Source organism: Nannospalax galili, unplaced genomic scaffold (genome assembly GCF_000622305.1).
Source record: "Nannospalax galili isolate Female #2095 unplaced genomic scaffold, S.galili_v1.0 scaffold1183, whole genome shotgun sequence".
Taxonomy (NCBI): Eukaryota; Metazoa; Chordata; class Mammalia; order Rodentia; family Spalacidae; genus Nannospalax; species Nannospalax galili.
This window is the reverse complement of record NW_008350356.1, coordinates 94512-109403: the sequence shown is the minus strand read 5'-3', so window position 1 is coordinate 109403 and position 14892 is coordinate 94512.

Genomic DNA, 14892 nt, shown 5'->3' with positions numbered 1-14892 from the left:
TTTTTTTCACCTTGTTTGTTTGAAACAGGATCTCTACTAACCCAGGCTTGCCTTGAACCCCTGATCCTCCCTGCCTCCATCTCCAAAGGCTGAGATTAAAGGCAAGTGCAGCTCACTTCTTACTTCCTGTGAATGTCATTCCAAGTCCCAGGTGATTTATGGTGCTTCTGAAAACTAACTGGCTGTGGGAGTTTCCCACAATGCCTGCCCCCTCTCTCCACACACTTGGGTTTGGCTGCTTTGCTGGAGCTGCTTAGAGACCTCAAGGAAATCTTTATTTCTATTTGCTGATGGTTTGCTATAAGGACAGGCATCCAGATGATGCAGAGGGTGAGGTATGGGGGACGGTCAGAGATACAGAGCTGCTACTCAGTGTTTTCTACAACACTCAGTCACCTCAAGTTCCGGCAACCCAGTCCTTTAGGTTTTTGTTTTGGGTTGGTTTGGGTTTTTTTTTTTTTTTTTTGAGACAGAATCTTCCTGCAGCCCCAGCTGGCCTAGAACTCACTATGTACACCAGTATGCCTTGATCTCACATAGATCCGCCTGCCTCTGCCTCCCAAGTTCTGGGCATAAAGGCATGTGCCCTTTATGCTGCCCTCATTACATAGGCATGATCAAACCATTGGCTATCAAGTTAACCTTCCCCCACCTCCTAGGAGACTTGTGGGTGGGACCTAAAGTTCCAACCCTTTAACCTCTTTAACCTCACCCTGTTCGTTCATTCCTGTGTCCAGCCCTCTCTGAAGCCATGGAGCAGCAGCCAACCCTCATCTGGCTTATTAGCATACAAAAAGACACTTATTTCAAAGATTCCAAGGATTTTAGAGTCTGCCAGGAAGTGGGGACAAGACCAAATATTTATTTCACAGTGTCACTGAGTTCACTTTCAGATTACATACATCTGGGTTTCCGCCTTTCTGGACCGCCTTCACCACTTTCTCAGAGGACACAGGCAGATGGTGCTCACCTCTGGTTCCTCCCACTTCTTTCATTCCTGTTGGTCCTCCAGCACAGAACAGTTCAAATCTGATTCAGACGCCAGTGTGGTAGCGGGACTTCAATGTAATTCCATTACTCAGGAAGCTGAATGGGGGCTACACAACAACTGCCACAGGTCAAAGCAGACAGGCCTGATGACCACCGATGCCACAGGTCAAAGCGGACAGGCCTGATGACCAATGACGCCACAGGTCAAAGCGGACAGGCCTGATGACCACCGATGCCACAGGTCAAAGCGGACAGGCCTGATGACCAATGACGCCACAGGTCAAAGCGGACAGGCCTGATGACCACCGATGCCACAGGTCAAAGCGGACAGGCCTGATGACCAATGACGCCACAGGTCAAAGCGGACAGGCCTGATGACCACCGATGCCACAGGTCAAAGCGGACAGGCCTGATGACCACCGACGTCACAGGTCAAAGCGGACAGGCCTGATGACCACCGATGTCACAGGTCAAAGCCGGACAGGCCTGATGACCAATGACGCCACAGGTCAAAGCCGGACAGGCCTGATGACCACCGATGTCACAGGTCAAAGCTGGACAGGCCTGATGACCAATGATGCCACAGGTCAAAGCGGACAGGTCTGATGACCTGAGTTCAGTCCCTAGAACCCACATGAAGGAGTACCAAGTCCTAAAATTTGTCCTCTAACCTCCATATGCACGTTCTCTCTCTCTCTCTCTGTCTCTCTGTCTCTCTCTCAAAAGAATATTTAAAAAGTAGAAACTGAAGCAGAAGATTCTTGGGTTTGAGGCCAACCTGAACTATGCAGAAAGCTCCAAGACAGTACACACTGAACCCTTGTCTTAAGATAAAGAAGGCTGGGGCTGGAGAGATGGCTGAGCAGTTAAGAGCACTGGCTGCTCTTGTACAGGACTCAGGTTCAATTCCCAGAACCCACACGGTGGCTAACAACCGTCTGTAACTCCAGTTCCGGGGGAATCCAATGCTCTCTTCTGACTCCCGCAGGCATTGCACAACATGGGTGCACTTATATACATGCAAGTAAAACACTCACATAAAATAAAAATAATAAAGAAAATTTTTATTTTGGTCTTTTTGAGACAGGGTCTCCCTGTAGCCCCAGCTGTCCTGGAACTCACTATGGAGACCAGGCTGGCCTTGAACTCACAGAGAATTGCCTGTCTCTGCTTCCCAAGTGCTGGGATTAAAGGGGTGCACCACAACGCCTGGTAAGAAAATATTTTTTAAAAAATATAAAGCAGGCCAGGGACATAGCTTGGTGGTAGAGCAATGCAGAGGCCCTGGGTTCAATCCCCAGCATATAAATGCATAGATACACATTTCATGTATATTTGTATAAACATATATAGGTACATGTATACACACATGCATATATTCTCCTTTCTCAAATCCTCTAGTCCTCTCTTCTCATGAAGAACAGAACTTTCCATATCTGGATATGTCCCCAAAGGCACTGTGACCAGCTCTCACTATTTCTCTGCATCTCATGCGTTGACCCACACTGGTCCCTCCTCTTCCTTGAACATACCAAGCATCCTCTGACTGCCTCTTCTGCAGGCAGTGCACCGTGTCCGCAGTCCTGTACGGCCTGCTCCCTCATTCCTTCAGAACTCTGCCCAAGGGAACTTTCCAGACAGGCTTCTCTGTTGTCCGTCAACCCTTGTCCTGACTGATTCTTTCCACTGATCTTTTCCTCACCTACTAGATTAGGCATATCTATTCATTTATTTGAATGTTATCTGTCTTCCTCTCCTGTATGAAACCGGGCTTTTTTTGGTTCATGGATGTATCTTCAGTGCTTGCAACAGTATCTGTCACATCATAGATGCTCAGTATCTATGATCACGTTGTTGATCATGTGAAATAAATGTCTGAGATTATTTGTTGGGCATTATCACAGACTGGAGGGCATAGAAATAAAAGAATTTCTGGGGGCTGGAGAGATGGCTCAGTGGTTAAGAGCACTGTCTGCTCTTGCAGAGGACCCAGGATCGATTCCCAGCACCCACATGGCGGCTACAAACCATCCTTAACTCCAGTTCCAGGGGAATCCGAAGCCCTCTTCTGACCTCGGCGGCATTATATGCAGGCAATACATTCATACACATAAAATAAAAATAATAAGTAAAATATTTTTTAAAAAGAGAGAGAATTTCTGGGCTGGGGTACAGCTCAGTGGCATGATATGTATTCAGCCTGTGCAAAGCCCTAGGTTTTATTCCCAGCAACAGCAACAACAAAAAGAATGCAGCTCACACTTGCCTAGGCTACAGAGTGAGCTCAAGGCCAGCCTGGGCAACTTGGCAAGACTTGGTTTTGAAACAAAGAGTAGAAAGGGAACTGGGGACATAGCTCAGGGGTCAAGTATTTGCCTGGAACACACAAGGCCCTGGGTTCAGTCCCTAGTACTGTGGGGAAAAGAGTCAACCAAACTACCATCATGGTGGTACATGCCTGTAATGGTGGTGTCTCCTGGCACTCAGGAGACAGACGTAGGAGGGCAGCTGCAAGTCTGAGGCAGCCTGGTCTACATAGCAAGAGATCTTCTCAAAACAAACACCCACTCAAGAAATTCCAAGAATTTTAGAAACTCTGTTAGGAACCAGGGACTAAAACTAAATATATGCCAGGCATGCCTGCATCCTGCCATGCCTGTAATGCCAACAGTCCCATGGAGGGGAAAGGGCTGGAGCAGGAGGATTACCAGTTTGAGAGCAACCTGGGTTAATAATTAATTGGACACCAGCCAACTGTACCTAGTGAGACTGTGTCAGACAGAGTAAAGACCAAATGAAAATAACTAATAAGACTAAAGGTATGTTTGTGTCCTGTCAATTCGTGATCATCACAGTTCCTCAAAATAAATATAATCATTAAATGAAACTACAGGTGGCTGGGCTGGGAATGTAGCTCTGTGGTATTGTTGACTCACATGCATAAGGCCCTGCATTTGACACAAAGAAAAATTGTCTTGGAGGCCATTGGTTTGGACAGAGCTCCTGTGTGAAGTTCCTTGTTGATGAGCTAAATCAAGCTATTTTATATAACCTTATGAAAAGTTAGGAGAAAGAAACAGCCAAGTCCCCAGACAGGCCAGTTTTAGATCATTTTTACCCCTTCATTACCCCCTCCCCCTGCTGATCCTCAATTCCCCAAGTCCCTCTTCCTCTTTTGTGCCTTTTAATCTCATTTACTTACTTTCTTTTTTTTTTTTTTTTGGTCTTTTTGAGACAGGGTCTCCCTGTAGCCCCAGCTGTCCTGGAACTCACTATGTAGACCAGGCTGGCCTTGAACTCACAGAGATCTGCCTGCCTCTGCCTCCCGAGTGCTAGGATTAAAGACGTGCACCACCATGCCCGGCCTTAATCCCATTTATTTACTTTTTATTGTTATTAGTGTATGAGGGAGGGGGGGGGCAGAGAGCAGGTGTGCTCAGTCATGGTGCATGTGTGGAGATTAGAAGACAACTCTTGGGAGTGGGTTCTGTTCATCCACTGTCGGTTCTAAGAATCAGACTCAGGTCTCAGGCTTCTCCAGCCTTTTTACCCATTGAGCCGTCTTGCCAGCCCAGCCCCTGCATGTTTTATATTTGTGTAATCTAGAGTCCGTATATGAGAGAAGGCATGCTGTATTTGTCTTTCTGCTGGTGGAGCACGCCTTTAATCCCAGCGCTTGGGAGAGAGAGGCAGGTGGATCTCTGTGAGTTCAAGGCCAGCCTGGTCTACATAGTGAGTTCTAGGACAGCTTCTGAACCAGGCTTATTTTGTTTACATGACGGTCCCAATTCCTCCTATGAAAACAACTTACTTTGTTCTTCTTTATGGTTGAATATGTGTTTGAATACCACATTTTCTTTATCCACTAATCTATTAGTAGGTACCTAGCCTAATCCATAATTTACCTATTGTAACTAGTGCTACAATCATCATTGATAAACAGATTATTCTTTTTTATTTTTTGGTCTTTTTGAGACAGGGTCTTTTTGTAACCCCAGCTGGCCTGGAACTCACTATGTAGAGTAGGCTGGCCTTGAACTCACAGAAGTCTGCCTGCTTCTGCCTCCTGAGTGCTGGGACTAAAGGTGTGCTCCATAATGCCAGGCTAGATAACTTTATTCTTGCTGACTTGATTCTGTTCTATATCCAGAGCAGTAGCTGAATCATATGATAGTTACATTTTTACTTTTTTTTTTGAGGATGCTCCGTACTGATTTGCACCAGTTTATATTCCCTGAAATGGTGTTTGAGCTTTCCTGCCCCATCCTCCTCACCTACATTTCTTTTCCTTCCTTCCTTTCTTCCTCCCTTCCTTCCTTCCTTCCTTCCTTCCTTCCTTTCCTCCTTCCCTCCTTCCTTCCTTCCTCCTTCCTTCCTTCCTTCATTCCTTCCTCCTTCCTTCCTTCCTCCTTCCTTCTTCCATCCTTCCTTTCTTCCTCCTTCCTTCCTCCTTCCTTCCTTCCTCCTTCCATCCTTCCTTCCTCCCTCCCTCCCTCCTTCCTTCCTCCCTCCCTCCTTCCTCCTCCTTCCTTCCTTCCTCCTTCCTTCCTCCTTCCATCCTTCCTTCCTTCCTCCCTCCCTCCCTCCTTCCTTCCTCCTTCCTTCCTTCCTTCCTTCCTCCTTCCTTCCTTCCTTCCTTCCTCCTTCCTTCCTTCCTTCCTTCCTCCTTCCTTCCTTCCTTCATTCCTTCCTCCTTCCCTCCCTCCCTCCTTCCTTCCTCCCTCCCTCCTTCCTTCCTTCCTCCTTCCTTCCTTCCCTCCTTTTCTCTCTCTTTCCTTTTATTTATCTATCTATATGTATATGTGCCTGTGTGAGTTTATGTGCACCACGTGCCTACAGGTGCCCTCTGAGACCAGAGGGCATTGGATCCCCCGCAACTGGAGTTACAGGAGGTTATGAGCTGCCTGATGTGGGTACTGGGGACTGAACCCAAGCAATAAGTGCTCTTAACCACTAAGCCATCTCTGTAGCCCCTCTTCCTCTTCTTAACCCTCCTCCTCCTCCCCGTCCTCCTCCTCTTCCTCTTGTTTGTCATCGTCATCATCTTCATCTTCCTTCTCCTTTTTTTTTTCTCTCTCTCTCTCTCTCTCTCTCTCTCTCTCTCTCTCTCTCTCGGTATGTCATGTGAACTAGGCAAGCCTCCAACTCTGTGTAACCGAGAAGGGCCTTGAACTCTTGATCCCTAATCTACTACCTCTACCTCCAAAGTGCTGGGTTTACAGGTATACGCCACCATGCTTTGTTTATGGGGTGCTAAGTATCAAACCCAGGGCCTCACATGTGCTAGGCAAGCACTCTACCAACACCCTAGGCCCCTGGCCCTGTTGTTTCTTTCTTGATGATAATCATTCTTGCTGAAGTGAGGACTCAGTGTAGTGAGGAGGGTTTGTTCTTGTTGTTCCTGTTTTGTTTTTGAAACAGAATCTTACTGTAATAGATTAGCTTCCTGAATGACATGTGTGGAATACCACACCCAGCTTCAACTCAGCATAGTTTAATTTATATTTCCATGATGGCTAAGGATGTTGGACGTTTTTCCATGTATTTAATGGCCATTTGTATTTTTTTTTAACTGTCCAGTTCTTTGCCTACTTATTGACTGGATTATTTGATCTTTTAATTTTTGTATGTATGCACATTTAATTTTTTGAGTTCTTTATGTATTCTGGCTATTAATCCCTTTTTGGGTGAATAGTTGGCAGGTATTTTTCCCCAATCTATAGGCTTTCTTGTACTCTTTTTTTTTTTAATGTATATGGGTGTTCTGCCTGCATGTATCTAACTACACCCTGTTGTATAATGCCCTCAGAGGCCAGAAAAGATCATGAGATTCCCCTGGAACTGGAATTACAGTTGTGAGCTGCCAGGTGGGTGCTGAGAACCAGATCCAGGTCCTCTGCAAAAGCAGTCTTAACCCTTGAGTCATCTCTCAACCCCTGTGGGCTTATCTTCCTGCTGGTCATTGCTCCCTTTGTTGTGCAGAAGCTTTATGGTTTGATGTAATTCCATTTGTAGTTCTTGTTATTATTTCCTAAGCTAGTAGAGTCTTGCTTAGAAAGTCTTTGCTCATGCTTTTATCTTTTTAAAAAGATTCAGTCTATTTATTTGTGTGTGTGTGTGTGTGTGTGTGTGTGTGTGTGTATGTGTGTATGCAAGTGCCTTCAGAAGCCAGAAGAAGGTGTTGGATCCACTGGAGGTCACAGGTGGTTCTGAGTCACCAGAACTCCTTGGTTCTACTAGAGCAGTGAGCCGTCTCTCCATGCTTCTGTTTTGAAGTATTTCCCTTGTATTTTCTTCTAGAAGTGTCAAAGTTTCAGGTTTTATATTAAGGTTTTTGATCCATTTTGAATTTATTTTTGTACAGGATAAGAGATAGGAATTTCTACCCGTCGATATCCAGTTTCCCTAGCACAAGTTGGAAATGTGTCTAAAATCAAGTGAGTGTAGATGTGTAGATTTGTTTCTGGTTTTTGTATTCTCACCCCTTACTCTACTTTTTTGTTTGTTTGTTTGAGACAGGGTCTCCCTGTAGCCCCAGCTGGCCTGGAACTCATTATGTAGACCAGGCTGGCCTCAAACTCACAGAGATCCACCTCCCTCTGCCTCCTGAGTGCTGGGATCAAAGGCACACCTACATGTTTGTTTTTGTGTCAAGATAAATAACTTAGAGACCACCAATCAAGTCTCTTCTCTGCTTCAGTATTGCTCAGGCTTCTTTGGTCCATAAAATCAACCTCCTCTGCCTGGCTCACTGGCACACTCATTTTATAGAATGATTCTAGAAACACACACACAAATCACAAACAAAAGTCAATTAAAATCTTAAATTAAGAGGCAGGCAGATCTCTGTGAGTTCCAGGCCAGCTGGGGTTACAGGAGACCCTGTCTCAAAAAGATTAAAAAAAAAAGTCTTTAAATTAAATGTGTTGTAATTATGTCTTCTGATTGTCTGCTTGTCAGGTAGCCCAGGCTGGCTAAGTAGCCAAGGATGACTTCGAACTCCTTGTGCTCCTGCCTCCACCTCAGCTTTCACCCTCAGTTTATGCGTTGCTGGAGATCCAGCCCAAGGATTTGTGCTAAGCAAGCACTTCAGCAACTGAAGCAAAGCACCAGCCTAGTTATGATTTTTTGTTGTTGCTGTTAATTGCCTTTGGTTTTGGAGAGAGGGTCTCACGATGTAGTCCTGCCTGTCCTGGAACTTACTACATAGACCACACTGGCCTTGAACTCAACAGAGATCCACCTGCCTCTGCCTCCGGAGGCTTGGATAAAGGTGTGTACCACCATGTCCAGCCCAATTGTGGCTTTTGACATTTAATTTTAGCCCCATTTCACAGAGGAGAAAACTGTGCCCAAAGTCATATCATCAGTGCAACAAAGAGGTAAGATGGAACTGGAACTCTGCTTTAGTTTCGGCTTCATCTGAAGCCTGTGCAGGGACTTTTCTATCCTGTGAGAAAAATCCAAGGACATCCCACCTCCTGAGGAAGTCAGACCTGAATAGAGGCAGGGTGCAACCCTTTCCTTGGTGAAGTGTGAATTACACATGGGCATTGTATATGTGTGGAATCTGATGCCGAAGAGACGCCCTCACTGGCCAGGCACACCTGAGTAGCGTCCAACAATCCCGTTTCATTTCTTCCGGAGGCACGAACTATGTCATAGACATGCAATTTGAGTGTCCCAACAAGACAGGCAGGTATAGGACAGAGTAGGAGGCTCAGAGGACTGCCTTGTAGGGCTGGCTGGGAGCGTGGCTGGAACCAGTCACCCCTGCACCTCGCTGTGGCTCTGAGCTAAGGGAGACAATGGCCCATTACCATGCTTGAGCTGATCATGGGTCATAGCTCCTTCACGGTGGACCTGAGTTGTGCTGCCAGGATCTTGTTTCTGACAGATAACAAAGCACAGAAGGGAGCTAGAAAACCCTAAAGAGAAAAGGCGAACAGCCTGGTGGGACCTCAGACAGCAGGAAGAGAGGCCGGGTAGGGCTGGGAAACCGTGCTGCGGTGCCTTCAGATGCCTCCATGTGTCTGTGATCTTCAAGTGTTCCTTCAGCCTTTTCTTTCCTTCTGGAACATGCTCACCACATGCTCTACCATTGGGATTCACTGCCAGCCCCAGAATTATGCCGTTATTGTATTTTATTTTCATTTTTTCCATTTTGTGTCTGTGTGAGGATGGAACCCAGGACCTCCAAGGGTGCTAGACACACACTCTGCCTCTCACATACACCACTGCTCCCTTCCTGGGTTTATCTGTCTGTTTTTGTTTCCCCAAATTTTAGAATGTGTATTAAATTTTTTGGATTTATTTTTATTTTATGTGTATGAGTGTTAAGTGCACCCATGTCATGCAGTGCTGCAGAGAACAGAAGGCATCAGATTCCCTGGAACTGGAGTTATGGACCATTGTTAGCTGCCATGTGGGTGCTGGGATTTGAACCTCAGTCTTCTGTAAGAACAGCCAGTGCTCTTAACCGTTGAGCCATCTCTCCAGCTCCTGTTTTTGAGAGTTTTGAGACAAGGTCTAACATGTAGCCCAGGCTGGCATCAAACTCACAATCTTCCTGGCTCAGCCTTTTGAGTCCTGGGACTACAGCCCTGCACCATCACACTCGGCTTGCCTTTATGTGCTTTTTGATTCATCCCCTAGGAGGTGAAGTTTCTTTGTAAGGTTGAGATCAGGGGAAGGCACCCCAGTTTTAGTTTCCTTTCTGTTAAAACAATTGTCCTCAATTGTTAGAGAGCTAGAGAGATAGCTCAGCAGTTAACAGTGCTTGCTGTATAAACATGAGGATCAGAGTTCAGATCTCAGCAGCCATGTTCTGACATTCCCCATCCCCAGGCCTATGAACAGCAGCTCCAAGGGAGGCAGAGACAGGAGGGCCACTGGCCATGCTGGCTTTTAGCCTAGCCAAGAAAATATGAGCCTCAGATTCAGGGAGAGATCCTGCTTCAAAAGAATATGTAGAGAGTGTAGAGAAAGATGCCCAACATCCTCTTCTGGCCTCCACAAGCGTACTGCCACACACAGATACATACACAAATCTTTAAAACAAAATATCAACTGTCCTTTGCAGTAAGGACTAAAAGAGCTAAGTCTGGGCTCCTCTCCTCTCTCCTCTCTCCTTCTCTTTCCTTTTCTCGAGAGAAGCTCTTACTGTGTGCCCTAAGCTGACCTACCCTACGCTCAAGGTCTTACTGCCTTGTCTCCTAGGAACTGGGATTGCAGTCATGTGCCATTATATTAAGCTCAGACAAACTTTAAAAAAACAAACCTTTTGTTATATTATTGAAACATAGTGTTTGTACATCTTATGGGGAACAGTGCAACAATTTAGACTATGTATGCAATATATAATTGCCAAATTAGTATAATAAGCAGTTCCAAAGCTGGGTATGATGGGATATGCCCATAATCTCAGCACTTGGGAGATGGAGGTGGGAAGATCTGAAGTTCAAGGTCACTTGAGGCCAGTCTGAGGGACATTAGACCCTCTGTCAAAGGTCATAGATCCTAGAAAAGAACCTACTACTGTAACTTTCCTAGACCAAAGTAATTTCTATTTTCACCACTTGTGAAATAAGTGTCTTCATGCAACAAAGAAAGACTATTACAAAGTTTCACAACTTGTTGAATGCAAAGAATAAGTGACCATGAGGTACCCAGCCCTAAGTGATACATTTACAGTGTAACCTCTATTCCTAAGACTCAAGAAACATTCTAGAAGAGGAGGTACAAAGATTGTAAGACAGGAGGACAAGATATCTGCTGCTGGTTAATGCATTCTAAACATGATGGGGAAACTACATCCATGGAATTTCCACAGTATGGTAGCCTAACAAGATCTGCATAATAACAAGGCCAGTTGACATGCCAATTTGGATTGGGAACATTTCACAGGGTTCTACCTCAAAATGAAGACCTACAGGCAGTCAATGGATGCTGAGGGAGAATCAGTTTTCTCCAGAAACTAGCTCCTAATCCCAAGTGGTTAGCTCTTAACACATGTACAGACGAGCACCACTAAATGGACTCAGCATATGTATATGTAGATAGATAGATAGATAGATAGATAGATAGATAGATATAAATATAAAAGAAGAGGATAAGCTGTGAGGGGCATGAGGGGAGTTGGAAGGGGACTGGGAGGGGTGAAAATCATGTAAACACAACACTCAAAGTATGAAATTCTCAAAAAAAATTAACAAAAGATCCTGTGTCGGGGCTGGAGAGATGGCTCAGCAGTTAAGAGTACTGCTCTTGCAGAGGACCCGGGTTCGATTCCCAGCACTCACATGGCAGCTACAAACTGTCCTTAACTCCAGTTCCAGGGAAATCCGAAGCCCTCTTCTGACCTCCGCGGCATTGCATGACACAGGTGCACTCACATATATGCAGGCAATATACTTGTACACATACAAGTATAATAATAAATAAAAATAAAAAATAATAAATAAAATATTTTAAAAAAGATCCTGTCTCAAGAAACTAAAACCTAGAAGTGCCTTTTATCTCTCACACACTGGTCTTCATAATTCCTGTGTGCTGGCATTCTTACAATTACTCTAAAATATGCCATCCAGGCTAAGGATGTAGCTTAATAGTAGTGTTTCTGCCCAGTTCACAGACCCAACACTGCAACAGAAGAAGAGACAGAAACATATCATAAAAAATTATGAGCAATAGTTACTCTACTGTGCTATAGAAAATCAGAACCAAACAAGGTGCCTATCAGTGGATGAACGTGATATACAAACACAGTGGAATATTACTTAGCCTTAAAGAAACAATGAAATTATGTCATTTATAGTAAGATGGCTGAAACCGGAGGCCAGGCACAGAATTAAGTGCCACCAAACTTCTTTTAAGAGTAAGATAGAGGTGGGCATGGTGGCATATGCCTGTAATTCCAGCACATGGGAAGTGGAGACAGGAGGATTTTGAACTCAAGTGTCTCCTGGGCTACATATAGAGTATCAGGCCAGCCAGAGCTAACATAGCAAGACCTATCTCAAAACACAAATAGAAAGATGGGAGAGAGAGAGAGAGAGAGAGAGAGAGAGAGAGAGAGAGAGAGCAAAAATGAAAGGAAAGAAAAAAGCAACCCCTTACCATGATACTTAATCTCACTTATTCTCAAATTTCACTGAAAAGCCTGTTAATTCCTACTGAAGCATAGTTAAGGAGCAGGGTATAGTTCAGTGGTAGAAGGTCTAGAACTTGTGAGGCTCTGGGTTCAACTCTAGGACAATAAAATATATATATTTTTTAGTTTCTTGAGACAGAAACTTATGAACTCCAGGCTGGCCTCAAATTTGATATGTAGCCCAAGGCCAGGCAAGGCCAACTCCTGATCCTCCTGCCAATAATGTATATTTAATTGGTCAGGCTTCTTAACCAGATTGCCTGAGGATGGGAACTAAATTTGAGTTATCTTTCTATCTCCAAAAAAGACACTTCAAAACAAGAAGTTGGGGTGGGGGTGGGGGCTAAGGATGTAGCTCAGATGGTAGCATGCTTGCTTGCCTAGTATGCATGAATCCCTGGGTTTGATTTATCTCAAGCACTGCCTAAACTGAACAAAGTAGCATATTCCTGTAATACTAGCACCTGGGAGGTAGGGGTAGGACGGTAGGAATTCAAAGTCATCCTAGGCTGTACAGTGAGTGTGAAGCCATTCTGGGATACAGGAGACCCTATTTTTTTTAAGGCACATGCTGTTGATCATTAACTCCTGGGGTCAAGAGATTCTCATGTCTTCGTCTCCCAAGTAGATAGGTCTGTAGGTAGTGGCCTGGATTTACTTCTAACACAAGAAGCTCATCCCTCTACCGGAGGGCAGGCGGGAGAACGAAGCCTATGGGAAAAGCTTTGGGCAGCTGGGGGAGGCACTTAGAAAGGATTCTGAGGGGAAGTGCCTACCCCCTGCTCTTTGAGACTCAGGTTTCTTCCTCCATATTTACAAAATGGGGCTCTACCCCACACTCCAGAAGTCAGAGTGATGACCCCTCAGAACAGGACTGCACCAGGCATCGCATGCCCACCATTATGCACCTTTCTCAATGTTATCTGTACTCCAATAAGCCTCCTAGGGATTGGGAGACAAGAGAATTCCTCCTCAGACTTTGTCTACATTTAGCAAAAATAAGTCACAGAGAAGCTGTGACCAGTCAGAGGCTCTCAGAGCCTTCTCTCTGGGTTTCCCTGACCTGCACAGGACTCTCAGTGGACAGCCTGGTCTGTGTGCCTAGTCTCTGCCATCTCATCTCCTAAGGAATGCAGTCTCCACCAGGCCTGCCTGTGGCTCCTGCTGGGAGAGTCCATTCCACTCTTGTTTCCTCCATTTGCAATCACTATTTATTTATCTTTGGAAGTTCAAGGAACCAGAGCCTGCAACTGGGACTGACTAGGGAATCCAGGGAAGGAAAGCGAAGAAGCCAGGGAGAGAAGCCTTGCAAGGGTGGGACACTTGGCCCACAGACCACAGTGGTAGAAAGATAATGAGCCCCCCAGAGCACCCCAGCAAGGCCAAGCTGGGGTCTCTTTGGGGGCATAGTAATGGGTGGTGAGCAGGAGCTCTGCCCTAATCCCTGAAGGCTGCCTGCTAGCAGTAAAGGCTTTATTGAGGAAAAGGTGGTCTTCTGTGGGGGAAACAGAGGAGATGACAGCACCCTGGACCGCACTCCTTCCCTCTGACTTCTTTACAGTTTTCAGTGTGGTGCAGCTGTCACCCACAGGCACTGGTTGTCAGGGGTTTGCTGTGTGGCCCAGGCTGGCGTCCAACTCTAGATCCTCTTGCCTCAGCCTGTGGGGTGCTGGGCTGCCCAGCTGGCTTCCACAGACACTTTTGTCCTCTCCAGGAGTCAAGGCCTTACTCTAAACGAGACGGGTCCTCTCCTCCTTCTCCGCCCACAATTTACGTTCATAAACAAGGGGGGTCAGACAGTTAATAAAGGGGCTAGAGAGATGGCTCAGTGGTTAAGAGCACTGGGTGCGGTTGCAGAGAATCCGGGTACCATTCCCAGCACCCACATGGCAGGTAACAACCATCCCTAACTCCAGTTCCAGGTGAATCTGATGTCCTCTTCTGGCCTCCGTGGGCATTGCACGGCACTGGTGCACTTACACATATGCAGGCAATACATTTATACACATTAAAAAAAAAAAAAAAGGCAGCATGAGCCTAGAATCCTAGACTTGGATGTCCCGACTCATTTCGCAGTGCTCTGCCCACACCTCTCTGCAGCTTCTCATTTTCCGTTCTATTCACAGCCCCCTAACACACACACACACACACACACACACACACACACACACACGCAAACGAGGAGGCTCGATCTAGCAGGGTTCGCCTTGGCCTTCGGGCCTGACCTCTCCTTAGTGGAATGACAGGCACCTCCTGCTGGGCAAACTCACTGCTCACAGGATGAGGTCTGTGGTCCCCTTGTCCTGCGGTGACCTCCATGGGAGTTTGAGGGTGGGAATAGGGCTGCGAGAGTCAACTTTTAGACTGGACCATCGTGTCAGGGGCCAAAAGAAGCCTTAGCTTTCGAGCAAAGTTGAACTCCAAACATGGAGGACCAGACATCTCAACAAAAGCCCCGGGATCAAGGGTGTGGAGGCTAGATGAGGGAGAATGATGGTTGGCGTGGAGATCTCCTCCATGGGAGTTTGAGGGTGGGAATAGGGCTGCGAGAGTCAACTTTTAGACTGGACCATCGTGTCAGGGGCCAAAAGAAGCCTTAGCTTTCGAGCAAAGTTGAACTCCAAACATGGAGGACCAGACATCTCAACAAAAGCCCCGGGATCAAGGGTGTGGAGGCTAGATGAGGGAGAATGATGGTTGGCGTGGAGATCTGAGCTGGGATGTGGACAGAAAGGGTCCTGGCTCAGCAG